The sequence below is a fragment of the Colobus angolensis genome, unplaced genomic scaffold (genome assembly GCF_000951035.1).
Source record: "Colobus angolensis palliatus isolate OR3802 unplaced genomic scaffold, Cang.pa_1.0 Scaffold142, whole genome shotgun sequence".
NCBI lineage: Eukaryota > Metazoa > Chordata > Mammalia > Primates > Cercopithecidae > Colobus > Colobus angolensis.
Genome location: NW_012114511.1, coordinates 1,328,933 through 1,341,991, shown reverse-complemented (window position 1 = coordinate 1,341,991; position 13,059 = coordinate 1,328,933). Strand labels below are relative to the sequence as shown.

At 42.1% G+C, this 13,059-nt stretch overlaps 1 protein-coding gene and 1 long non-coding RNA gene across 4 annotated transcripts in view; one reads left to right on the top strand and one right to left on the bottom strand.

Annotated features, from left to right (window-relative positions):
- SMAD5 (SMAD family member 5) overlaps nucleotides 1-5,595 on the bottom strand; it is a 49,437-nt gene extending 43,842 nt beyond the window's left edge. For all 3 annotated transcript variants that reach the window (XM_011935261.1, XM_011935259.1, XM_011935260.1), the window contains exon 1: nucleotides 5,478-5,595. The gene's annotated coding sequence lies outside the window, so the exon portion shown is untranslated. The remainder of the gene's footprint in view (nucleotides 1-5,477) is intronic.
- On the top strand, nucleotides 3,554-8,932 carry LOC105506955. Its single transcript, XR_001001020.1, has 2 exons — nucleotides 3,554-5,090; nucleotides 8,658-8,932. It is a non-coding gene; the product is annotated as an uncharacterized LOC105506955 (long non-coding RNA).
- Nucleotides 8,933-13,059: the final 4,127 nt, after the last annotated feature.

The window sequence follows — 13,059 nt, the reverse complement described above, 5'->3', positions numbered from 1 at the left end:
AGCTCTTCTAGATTCAGAAATCCTATTCTTTACAGGAACATCTACAAGAAAGACAGGATACAATTACATGGGCGCCAAAATTATTTTCACAGAGAAACATTTAAATCACCACTTTCCTCAACTGTGGCTCCCGATTTCCAAAGACATCAGAAGTTCTCATAGCCGATTTCAAAGCCCTTCAGGAGCTGAACTCATGATTCCCAATACTTCTCACTGCATAATCTTCTTGCCTATTCTCTCTGTGCCCACAGAATTCTCTACTTTATTATCTCCCACAGCCAGACTTTTTTTTCCCAGTTTTTAATCATTCTTTAAGCTTCACCTGCTCCCCTAAGTCCCCTAATTAAACAGGCCCTGATCTAAATGTATCACTCACCCTCACAGAGCCTGCAAGATTTCCTACATTGCTACCAGATGTGTTTGAGTATGCTTGTACAGGCGTGTAGGCACAGGAACAGACACAGAGCTGGTCAATCTTTGTAGTGATTTCCTTTAAATTATAAAACCATCAAATGCAGATACCAAATCATGACTGTAAAATGTGTCTCTGGAGCACAAAGAGCTAACCTGTGTACACGACATATATTACAGTGCATTATGAAGATGTTCTCCAGATAGTTCATGTGCACCCCGAGTTCAAGTTCCCTGCTTAGAAGAAAAGGGAATAAACATAGCTCTGGCTACCTTTTCAGCTCTAGTGTCACCATTCACTTAACTTACACTTTCAACTCCAAAGAATAAGAAATGGTCAATGAGTAAAGTAGACAAGTGGGCAGAAGATGTGACTAAGAAGAATAGAAGAAGACTGGCTTTTAAATATTTTTGCAGAACTCCCTCTTCCTGGGAACACACAAACCAGAATAACTAGATCTCAAGTTATACAGCCTACCAGATAGGATCCTAGGCAGATCCTAACACATCATGAAAACAAAACTGAACAAAACAAAACTTGCCTTGAAAACACCAGCCATATTCTGAGATCATAGTTAAATTTGAAAAATGTAAGACTCCTCCCAAGACTCCAGTTGCTATGCTCAGAGAAAAGGTGCGAATGGGACACTAGTTTTTAAATATTATTTTCAGTATAACAAAACAACATATATGGATATCGAAAGAAAAAAACCCTGCTAAAATCTTAACAGGTCAAGTCATTTTCAAACTTCTATAGAGTACCAGCCTATAAATTACATATACGCTATAGGAAGAGATGAGGGGGGATCCCAAAAAATTCAAGAGCAAAACCTATTTACAAAATGTATGTTAATAACTAGCTTCCAAAAGTGAATTACAATTATAGTATTGCACATACAGAACTGACTTAATAAAGAACTCCTTCTGCAAAATATCATCTCAACCAAGTTAGGATACAGTAAAAGGAGAAAGAAAAGTCACTGAAAACACCACTCTACTAGAATTGGGCCCAAAACTTCCCCACCTAGCTGCCCAAGGCAAAAAAAAAAAAATCAAAAGTAAATAAAGAGCCCAGTCAGGCACAGCGACTCACATCTGTAATCCCAGCACTTTGGGAGGCCATGGCAGGCAGATCCACTTGAGGTCAGAAGTTCGAGACCAGCCAGGCCAACATGGTGAAATCCCATCTCTACTAAAAATATAAAAAATTAGCTGGATGTGGTGGTGGGTGCCCATAATCCCAGCTACTCAGGAGGCTGAGGCAGGAGAATCACTTGAACCCGGGAGGCAGGATTGCAGTGAGTCAAGGCCACATTACTGAATCCCAGCCTGGGCTACAGAGAGAGATACTCTCAAATAAATAGCCCAGAACCAGCTGATACTTTATGAAAAACCTAAGAACTCTGTAATTACCCCATCTTTCCAAGTTGGAAAACAACAAAGGCTGTTAGAATATGAAGGTGGCCTACGAGATTAGTCTTAACAATCTAGTTTTTAACAATTCTTCCAAAAGAGTTCTAAATCTTGACCTCCCATTTAGTAAACGTACTTCTCAGATTCAGAGTTCTGGTTAGAGGTAAATAGTGTATGACAACACCAATGAACTGCAAATTCCGATGACTATTATTCTATCAACTTCAGAAGTGGAAAAAACAAAGTATGTTAGGAGTTCAAGACCAGCCTGGCCAACATGGTGAAACCCCGTCTCTACTAAAAATACAAAAATTAGCCATGAGTGGTGGCGGGCACCTGTAATCCCAGCTACTTGGGAGGCTGAGGCAGGAAAATTCCTCCAACCCAGAAGGCAGAGGTTGTAGTGAGCCAAGATCGCGCCTCTGGACTCCAGCCTGGGTGACAGAGCAAGACTCCGTCGGGCAGGGGGAAGACACGGGTCAGCTTCCAGGGGTCCTTCATCATCTGTTTTGATGGGAAAGCGCTCTATATTGCACCCCAGCTTCCTTGGGCCCTACCTTCCCAGGTATTCTTTTCTCTAGAATATCCAGACTGGTAGAGATAAGAATCATTCCTCAGACTACTAGTATCCCTTATAAAAGGGAATCTTACTCAATGACTTTGACCTTATGAGTAGACTGGCAAACCATAGCATATAAGCTGCTTGTAACACCTGAAGAAATAAACTATTTGCCTTCTTCTTTGTGCTTAGTGTACACAGAGAGAGACAGACAGATACAAGAAACATAGACCCTCTAGAAATAAAAATAGAGAAGACTGATAAACCAAGAGAATAGACACCTATATCATCAAGTGTACTCAAGTCAGCTCTGAAATTCACCCAGATGTGTGGCTCATTGCCTAGACCAACATATACATCTGGTAATAATAAACACTGATATGTCATAAACAAAAAGTTTCCTTAACTCTACAAAGTACTAGTAATATTAAAATTTACAAATACAAAGAATATATATGAAATAGATTTTTTTAGATGGTATTTCAATTTAAGTTACTGTATTAAGAAATGAAAAACTGGTATTTTACTGCCTAGTTTTCAAAACACTAAAATCTTTAATTTGACCAAGTTACAAATCTGTTTTCAGTAGAGGGAGAAAACACACTGCCTCCGTTCAATACAAAGGACAAAAAAGATCATCATTGCAAATCATAATGTTTGGGTTCATGATGGAAACAGGAAACAGACAGGCTGCCCAGGTATAATTATGGTTGTAGTCTAATGTGCCTTCAGGTTCAGCCAAGAATTAAAACCCAGTGAAGAGGGTAAGCAGAATTTACTTGCCTCTACTTTGCTGCAGAATGCAACTTTTAATAATACTCCCAGCAACATGTTACATAACCAACAGTAAACAACAATCTGATTCAAACCTCATTAGTAACAACATTCTGCCACTGTCTCCCACTGAAATTAATAGCTGACTTTGCCAGAGGGGAAAGAAATGCAACACATTATCAATCTACCCATTTCTGTGGCGCCTACCACAGTGAACCAGACACGCAGATAATACTACCAGATCTGTACAGAACCTACGAAAATATTTTATTCTTTTTTTCCAGTTTGCTGCTCTCTTCCTCCTTTTAACTAGACCATATCATGTGGATGCCTTTAAAACCTGAGAGAAAAGTCAGTTGAGAAGGTTAATCTAACTTTTCTTGCTTATTTCAGCTATGATCTGAAAGGAATGCACAAAATGATGAATGAGGTATTTTTAACAAAGGTACATGGGTAAATTAACAGCAGCAATGTAAAAAAGACTGAGGGAGCAGCAATGTGGAGAGGGAAGGAAAGGAAGATGTATAAGAACAATCATACAAATAATCATCAAAATTAAACTTTATAAATCTAAACACAATATCTACAACCTTTATGAAGATTAAGTTTTGTTAAATTGTCTCTTCTAAGTTTTGTATTTTTACAATTTTCACCGTAGAGAAAAAAATATTAATAGTTACCAAAGGAATAAAAGATCAAAATAATTTGTTACACATCTGCAGATAGCTCCTTATGGAATTTGGAACACTAATTTCATAACGATATTTGGATCAATAAATGTGAAACTGTCACACTGAGTGTAGGTACTGTTTTCCCCACAACGGACACTACTGCATTGGCATCTAGCAGAAATTGTAAGTTATTTGGAATGTTACTAAACCTACTGGGACTAAGGTTTTCAAACTTTTGTCTTTCAAATTAAAATTAAAAACTAATTCACTCTGGGCAATTCAGGTATTCTGTGGAAATTCAAGTACTCTAGTTTTAAATACGAATTTTAAAAAACGCAACCCAAGTATCCTTTCCTCTCAACGTCTGTGAGGCCAAGCCACAACCTCCACCTATCCAATCTTTGCTGCTAGATAAGAACTCTTTTGGTAGTGCTAGGCAACAGGCATGATGTGACAAACCTAGACATCAAAACTTTTCCACAGAAAGATAAGGTAAACAAGATATACTTAGCACCACACCCATTTAAATGCACAAGCAGCCAAAACTGCTTCTTCCCCCCGCAACACCACCCCCCCAAAGCTCCAGTTGGTCAGGAAACATTGTCTTTACAATCAAGATAAAGATCTGGCTCAGGGTGTTCAGCCATTCCTCACCTACAGGCTAGCCTAAGCTCCATTCTCCAATGCCATCACCACCAGAATCGGAACATTCTGTTAGGAAGCCGTCAAACGTCCAAATACCCCGACTATCCTCGCCTGAGTTCTGCAACCAAAAAATCTGTTTTGGCTACTGAGCATGCTCAGACTTAAGAAGGGCGCGCCACATGGGAGTTTTCAAAGCTTAGGCTCCAAACTCCACGTAGTAACAGCAGCTGAAAGGGGGAGAGGGGAAAAGGGGAGGGGAAGAGACTGGAATATTAATTTAAGCCCTGATATTAAAGTATAGGAACCGGCCAGCGGCTGAATATGATGACGGCAAAAAGACGCTGCTTTGGCATTCTCTTTGCAGCACAGAGTTTACATGAAGTAGAAGAAATCCTTGCAGTGGTGCAAACTGACATGGCAAGGGGCGGAAACCAGGTCTAACCACCAGCTGATTGCAGTAGCCGGTCACAACTGCCCAGAGTGTAATTCCCACCGATAAGCGCGGATCCTTATCTTTGAAACACAAAGCGACGGCAGCAGGGATTCATCGAGCCATTGGACAACTTTGCAGTGCAGCAGCCCAGGCTGCCCGGCCGAGAACCGCAGTCCTATCAGGGGTGTGTATCGAGGGTGGTACATCAGACGAGTTAGGAAAGCAAACCGCTCCCCAGGACAGAGCGGGGTCAGGGGGTCCCCTCCAGGGCGTCCCAGACGCCTCTCTCCAAAGTCTGGGCGGTAACGGCGGGGCTGGGACAAGGGCCAGCCCCGGCCCCGCCTCAGGAAGCCCCGGCCAGCCGGCGAGGCCTCCGCAGCCGCTGGGCCGCACCGTGTCCGCCAGCCGGGACCCCGGCAGGCCAGGACTCGGCCTACCTCCCGCCCGACAGGCCCCGGATCGTTTCCGTTCCGTCCGCGGCCCAACGCCCCCGCCTCCGCCCGAGTCCGCCGGGGAAGAGCCCGCAGCCCCTGGTTCCGCTCGCCCGCGCGTGCCGGGGACCCTCACTCACTCACGGGCCGGCTGGGCGCCCTCTCCCAACGCCGTCGCTGCGCTTCTCCTCGCTGCAACTTTATTAGCAGCTCGGGCGCGGGACACGCGCACGGCGCCCGCTCGCCCAGGACCCGGATGAGGGAGGGAGGGAAAGGGAGCCCGGGAGGACGCCCGCTGGGGTCGGCGCATGCGCGCCAGAGGACGACTGACCGCTGCGGGACCGAGGGAGGGGTGTCTTGCCCGGGCTGCTGAAAGAAGCCTGCGCGCCTGGCTCCGCGCCGGCCAACGCCGACTTCCGATCAGCTGGAGGCCTTCGCGTCGATGGCCAGGCCTGGCAATGGGAGTCAGATAGCTCCCACCACCACCACAGTAGCCGCTAGTAGCTTCCACTAACCAAATCAGCATACATTGTAATAAATTAAGTAATTGTCCTTGATACAGACAACTGGAGATTTTCTGTCATATACAAAGTGTAAACAAAAACATCTTCAGATACTACTTAGCTACTTTTGTTGATTTGTAATACAAATCTGAATGAAGAATCGTCTTTCTGTGCAAAGTAGCTTCAAAACATGTTTCTGAGCATCTTACAGCTTCTACTAGATGCAGCACTGAAACCCCTCCCACGGGGCAATCCTGGAACCCTTGAGGGCCTATGGAAATGGAGCGAGTGCCCACCCTGGAGTTGCAGGACTGGGACTGTCCATACACTGGATTGCAACCCGTTATTCAAGACACATTCCCTCTCCACCTCCTTGTGAGGAGGGAGATCCCGTGGGGACCCAGCCCCTGGACAGGTGGGGCCACTGAGGTGCAGAGATGCCATCCATAGGCTTATATACACCACCCCATCTCCTGGATTCTCTTTTCTTAGTAATTGGAGCTCTTCTCAATGCTTTTTCCTCCAAATTTCCAAAACTGTCAGCATTTCCCAGAATATAATATTGGTACCACATAGCAAACCCGCTTTGAAGAGTGCTAGTAAGAAAAAGCTTTTGAATATTTTTGTTTTTATTTTAAAAGGTCAATACTGGCTCTCCAATGTTCTATTATAGGTTTTCTTTTTAAAATAAGTAAAAATCAAAATCGGAGTCATTTTGGAATCCTCTTTCACACCCTGATCAAATCCATCAGGAAATTCTACTAACTCTTTCTTCAAACTATATCCTAAATCTGACCATTTCTCACACCTCAATTGCCACCTCCATGGCCTGAGCCAGGGTCATCTCATCTGACACACAAATGCCTCAGCTGCTGTTTTGCTCCAGGCTCTAGAAGTTTATTTCTATGGAGAAGAAACTAAATAAATGTTCCAGAAGTCTCTGCATTAGGGGTGGCCATCTCAAATGGTGACAGAGGCCTAGTAAAAGAGTAAAGGGGAAGTGGGGGAAGAGACCAGAGAGCGAGTGTCTAGTTCCAGAGACCAAAGGGGTCACTGCTATTTCATTCCAGCCAACTGTTACCATAGGGAAATGTGGGAATAAGGGCCCAGTGTTGGCAGATATTCTGATTTTTCAAGCAAAGCTGGAAATTTAGATTTTTATGCAAAAATCTCAATTATATCTGTTTAGCAACTTCTTTCTATTTTTCTCTCTCTTTGCCTGTCTCCTTCCCGCCACCCCCCACCCTCCTGCCCCCTTCCTCTCACTGTTAGACATTCTGGAGGCCAGCTGCATGCAAGCCAAACAAAACAAATCCATGGTCCCGATTTAGCCTACTGGCCACCAGTTTGCAATTTCAGGTCTCCATCTTAAACTTCTTTACTACATCATAAACTTTGAGAAAGTAAAGTCTGTGTACTTTAACTCTTTGTCACACTCACTGATTATTTGTTGTTAATTCAGAAGTTTCCAGCCCTTGGAAGGCAAATATTTCTGGAGCCTGCATGGGTTTACAACTCCCAGAAGTGCATATAATCCTGCCTTGGAGGATACGGTTTTTTTTTTCCAGAACTGGTGTTTGCAGAGTGCTTTGTTGAACATTATAGAACATAACAATTTGGTTTAAATATTTTGTATGGTAGAGATACTCCTCACTTCAAACAGCCAGTAAAATCCTTCCCAAAACAAAGTATTTGCTGTTTTGCAGTCACTGTACATATGTCAGAAGAATTTGTGATTACAAGATTCCTTTTCATAATCACATATGTAATCTCATAGCCAACAGTTTTGCTTCCTAAGTTATGTGTCCACATACTGATCAAATCAACCAGAGACTCCAACCTCTCCAAATTGCTGTTTGAGCTCAGCTTAGGTCTAAAGTTGGAAGAGATAACATAGAAGGGAGGACTGGAGATTTTAGTACCAAACCAGCAGCCTTCTGAAGGTCTAAGAAATTACCTAGACCTCGAAGGCTATAGAAAATCAGAGGGATCACTAAATATCTGTATAGTCAAAAACATTATAAAATGGCAAATGAATAGGCATCCCAGAACCATAAGAATGAAGTAAGGAAGTCCCTGTTTTTGGCAATCAAATGGGATCTAAGAATAAATGTAGAACAGGATGATCTGAACAGATCAACATAGTCAGTGGGACATCAAAATAGACAAATTGCTTCTTTTGTTCAGCCATTCACCTGATCAAGAAGACCAGATAAAAGCAACTCCAACACTCAATTTTACTTTACTTGTAGAGAAACCCATTTCTGTACAATTTAGGCCTATAATTCTCAACCAAGGGTGACTGCACCCCCAGGAGACATTTGGCAATGTTTGAAGATGTTCTTGGTTGTCACAACTAGGAGGGCGGTGCTACTAGCATCTAGGGAGTGGAGGCCAGAGACACTCCCGAACACCCTACAATGCACAGGACAGCCTCCTTCTACCAAAAATTAGTCAACCCAAAACGTCAGTTTTACTATGGTTGAGAAACCCTGATTTAAATCCCAAATAGTTTTTCTTGGGTTGGGTTGATGTTTATGGAAGAAATGATCCTTTCCTTTGAATTTTTTCAATAATCTTTATATTATCAATTTGATGTAGGGAACTAGCCTAAATGTTTAGCCCATGACCTACTCCCACCTTGAGTTTTTCAGGTCTAAGAAGGAGGCAACTTTTGGTAAAGGTGAGACAATATATGGAAGATGAAGAACTGGAATAATTTACAAATATTATCGTATTTTTTATTTTAAAATGTGTGGTAATTGAGGCAAATTGGTTTTGGTTTGAAAATCTTTAATAAATATGTTAATTTCATAGTTTGCTGTAACTCAGAAAGCTTTGCCTATATGACTACTGCATACCCTACTGGGAGAATTGGAAGAATGTGATGATGTTAGGAGTCACCCACCATAGAAGCATGAGTGAATGACATCCCAGAGATCTGCAAAGGATCCTGGTAGCCACTTCAAAGACTTTTTCTCCCTTCCTCAGACAATCATGGCAAATGGATATCAGAGGAAAAAATAGCAAAGTTTGTATGACTCCTCCAGCACAGTCCTCGGAAACAATAAAGCTTCCTTTCCAAATTCTGAGAATTCTGTGTTATTCTTTAATTGACAGACTGCCCACTGCACCCAATTCTTAATATTGGAAATAGTGCAGAAACCAGAACTCAACTGAGGAGTTCTGAGATGAGTGAGGTTCCAAGGACATGATGTGCAGAGGCACACCCCACAATCCAGAAAGAAAAAGTTCATCATATTTGTCAGAAGAGCTTTCATGTCATTCTTTAACAGAATGAGCCAAGCTTCCAGGCTGACCAGAGAATATGCAAAAGTAATTTTATCCAATATTTGAAAGGAGTTTTTTCCCAGTAAAATTTTGGTGTTCTGGTGTGAAACGCTTCCCTTATAATCCACAGACCCTTTATTTTCATAACTCAGAAGTTGAGATCATAATGTATTGAAAAAAGAAAAAGTAAAAGAATGACAGCTGCCTCCACTCAAAGCACAAGAATCTGGCAGCCACAGACTCCTTGAAGCTTCAGGGATGGATGTCAGAGAATCCGTGACCCCACCCCCGGGAATTAGTGTGCACATTTTTGTGTATATACCTACATACAAATTTTCTGCAGAACAAACCTATAGCTTTCATCAGATTCTCAAAGGTTTCCTGACCTTCACATGTTTGCAGATGCTTAAGACGGTGGTTACTTTACACGTGGTATAAGTTTAATGTGTCCATTTTAAGGTATCTTTTCTTCTCTTTTTCAGAGCAACATAATTAGGAGATTCCTCTCTAGGGAAGGCAGCTTAATGTAGAGTGTAGAAACCTGGTTTGCCTGTCTCCAGCCATCTGCCACATTAAAGAAGGCCTCCTATGGCTGGAATCCAAGACACAAAATTAAAAGGGTTGCTTGCACCCAGAGTCATAAAACAAAGAGGCTTTCTGAAGCAGGCCTTGGAGCGAACACTCATTTCTTCATGACTTAAACAGCATCTGTTTCTCCTGATGGTGAACACCCCCCAAGTTAACTCGAATAACCTCCGGGGTTCTACCTTCTCAGTTTTCATCTCAGAGACATAGTCTCAGATGAGCCAAACCACATGTGTACCCCACCACAAATCCAGAGCAGCAGGTGAAAATCTGAAAGTGTTATGGAATTGAGGAGAGGGGAAAGAGATGAAAACTTCATGTTCTCTAGGAAGCTCTTTAACTACATGAAGTCTTAATCATGAGAACTCCAATGCCAGACTTCTTCGTTTGAACACTATCTCACTACCTGTTTGACTATGCACAAGTTTCTTAATCTAATCTCTGCCTTAGGTTCCTCATCTGTAAAATGGGTATAACTATAGTATCAACTTAACAGAATTATGAGGATTACATGCATACGGACTTGCAAAGTTCTTAGAACAGTTTCTGACACATAGTAAGTGCTATACAGGTGTTTATTTTAAAAAACACATGTATTCTCCTGATATGCCAGCAATTTCTAAGAATGAACTGGCAAATCTATTTGTCACATAAAATGTGTATTCATTTTACAGTACAATAAACTCTCTTCTCTTCATCCTCCAATCGGTAATCTTATTCACTCCCAGGCCTCTAGTATCATCTGTTATAGATAATTCCCAAATTTCTGGTTCCACCTTGAACGTGGCTAATGAATGCCAGACCCATAAGTTCAACTACCCTCTTACCATCTCTACCAGACTGCAGTAGTTTGGATTTTGTCTGCCCCGATACCTCCCAATCCTCTTTTTCCTGCTTTCTTTGTGATATCATTTCCTTACTATATTAACTACAGTACAAGATACCTTACCCCAGAGACGGGCACATGACCCAGGAGGGTAATCATAGTGCCCCAGCTACCCAGGTCAGTGTGATTGGTTGATAAATGGACATATGACATAAGCAAAATAACAGTATCATCTTTTAAACTGATATATGGATGTTGAGAGAGAAAAGTCCTTCTTTTTACTATCATTGCTAAGCTAAGGGTGACTCTGAGGCTGCCTGGAGCTATCTCACCACCATATGGAGGCAGTTTGCTTGAAAAAAAAGCCAAAAGAGAGAAACAGATCAAAGAAACAGAAGCTAAGTCAAATCCTTGACAAAAATTTTTGAGTCCCTGGGTCCAGCTGTACCTGAAGCTCTGAAGATCCTCCTTAGACTTCGCAATTACATTCACCAGTATATTCTGCTTTTGCTTAAGCCAGCTACATTTCTACCACTTGTGATTCCTGTCATCAGCAGTCCTACTGGATTTATCAGGTGAAAATTTGAACTCCTGATTTTTATCCTCTCTCCCCAACCTGTTCCTGCTCCAGTCTTCCCCATACCAATAAATGGCAGTTCCATCCATGTAGTTGTTCAAGCCATACCTAGCTGTCATAATGGAAGATTGGATTATAGGTCTTTAACCCTCAATCTCTCCCTGTTGTGGAATTACACATTCATACCCTTTGCCATGCAGTATCTTCCACTAGAGAACGTGAAATATGCTTCCTTGCTCATTTGAAATTGAATTTGGTCTTTTGTACTTTTGCCACCTACCATTTAGAAGAACAGACTCCAGGTAGCCACTGGTCAAAGGAAGATGAAAATACACATGGAGCAGAGTGGATCCCAGCCCACAGTCCAGAGCCTAGCTCAACAGACCTGCAAGCCTGAAGCACAGCTACCCAAGCTGATTCACAGACCCAAGAGTAAGAAAAAGTAATGTCTGTTGTTGTACACCACGGAGATTCTAGGTTTGTTTGTTATGAAGCAATAGCCAACTAAAAACATTCTTCACTTATGTTGTCTGACCCTCATTTACTTATTCATTTATTAAATTAATGCCCTTATTCAATAAGGCAATAAATATTTATTGAATACCTAATATGTATCAAGAATGTTTGGGGCATCAGGAATAAAACATTAAACAAAACAGAAAAAAGTTAAAGCTGTAATAAACAGATTATTAATAGTGAGAAAAAAAATAAAACTTAATATGTCCCATGGTAAAAAGTACCTGGTAGAAAAATAAAACCATGAATGGAGATTGAGGGAGAGAGTGCTGGGATGAGAAAGGATGGCTGCTGTTAGATGGAACAGCCAGAGTTAAATAGGGCTGCCCTTTCGCTTTCAATCCAGTGCCAAGTCTTATCAGTTTTACCTTCAAACCATAGCTCAAATCCATCCACTTCTCTCTATGTCTATTATCTACAGAAAGTCCCAGGTCATAGTCCAGGTCACCCTTATTTCTCACCTGGACTATCTTCTGCCTCCACTCACCCTCACTCTACGCCCTCTATCACCCAACAGCTATTCCATGTTGAAGATATAAATAAGATTATGGTTATTGTCACAGTAAAGCTCTTCAAGATCTTCCCATTGCACTTCCTATCAAATCCCAACTTCCTCCCCGACTTTCTCCACATGGACCCTAACCTGAGTGACATGATCCCTGCCATGGCCCACTTCTCGCAGGTGCCTTGCTCACACTGACCTTCTTTCTGTTCCTCACGTATCGCAAATTCTTCCCCAGATTAGGATCATTGTATGTGTGGTCACCTTGCTTGTTCTATCTCTCCACCTTGGAAGCTTCTGAAATGTTTTGCCTGCCACTCTTGACTCTTCTTGCTCCTTCTCATCAAACGTGGGTCTCAACTTCAATGTCAATTTCTTACAAAGGCCTCCCCTGGCCATGTCTGCTTTCCCCACTGCACCCTACCTAGACTGGGTGCCCCCATCATATGCTGCCAAAGCATCCAGCTCTTTCCCTGCTGGGACTCACCTCCCACATGTCATGACTTGATCAAAGTCTGTATTCCCCACTGTAATTAAGCTCCTCTTCACAACTGTCCTCAACACGTAGATCAGGGCCTCATGTGCTGTAGGCCTTCAATAAAAGGGCATTGAATTTTCTACTTCAATTTTGGTCTTATGTGTGCTCCTAGTTAAAATTACTTTGCTCCTGTTTAATTTTTCTAAATTTCCTATTCAAATATTAGTATGTAAGAGGGTGTGACTCTCTCCATCTCCCAAGCAGAAACTCAGCCCTTAAAGTTATCATTCATTCATTCAATTATTCATTCAATATAAAAATATTTATATAGTACCTACTCCATGCCTGGCACTGTGTCAAGCCCTGAGAATACAAAGGTGAATTATACTTTCCCTACCCTAGTAAAGCTAACAGTCTCTTGGGGGATGTTTTGTTGTCTTCTGT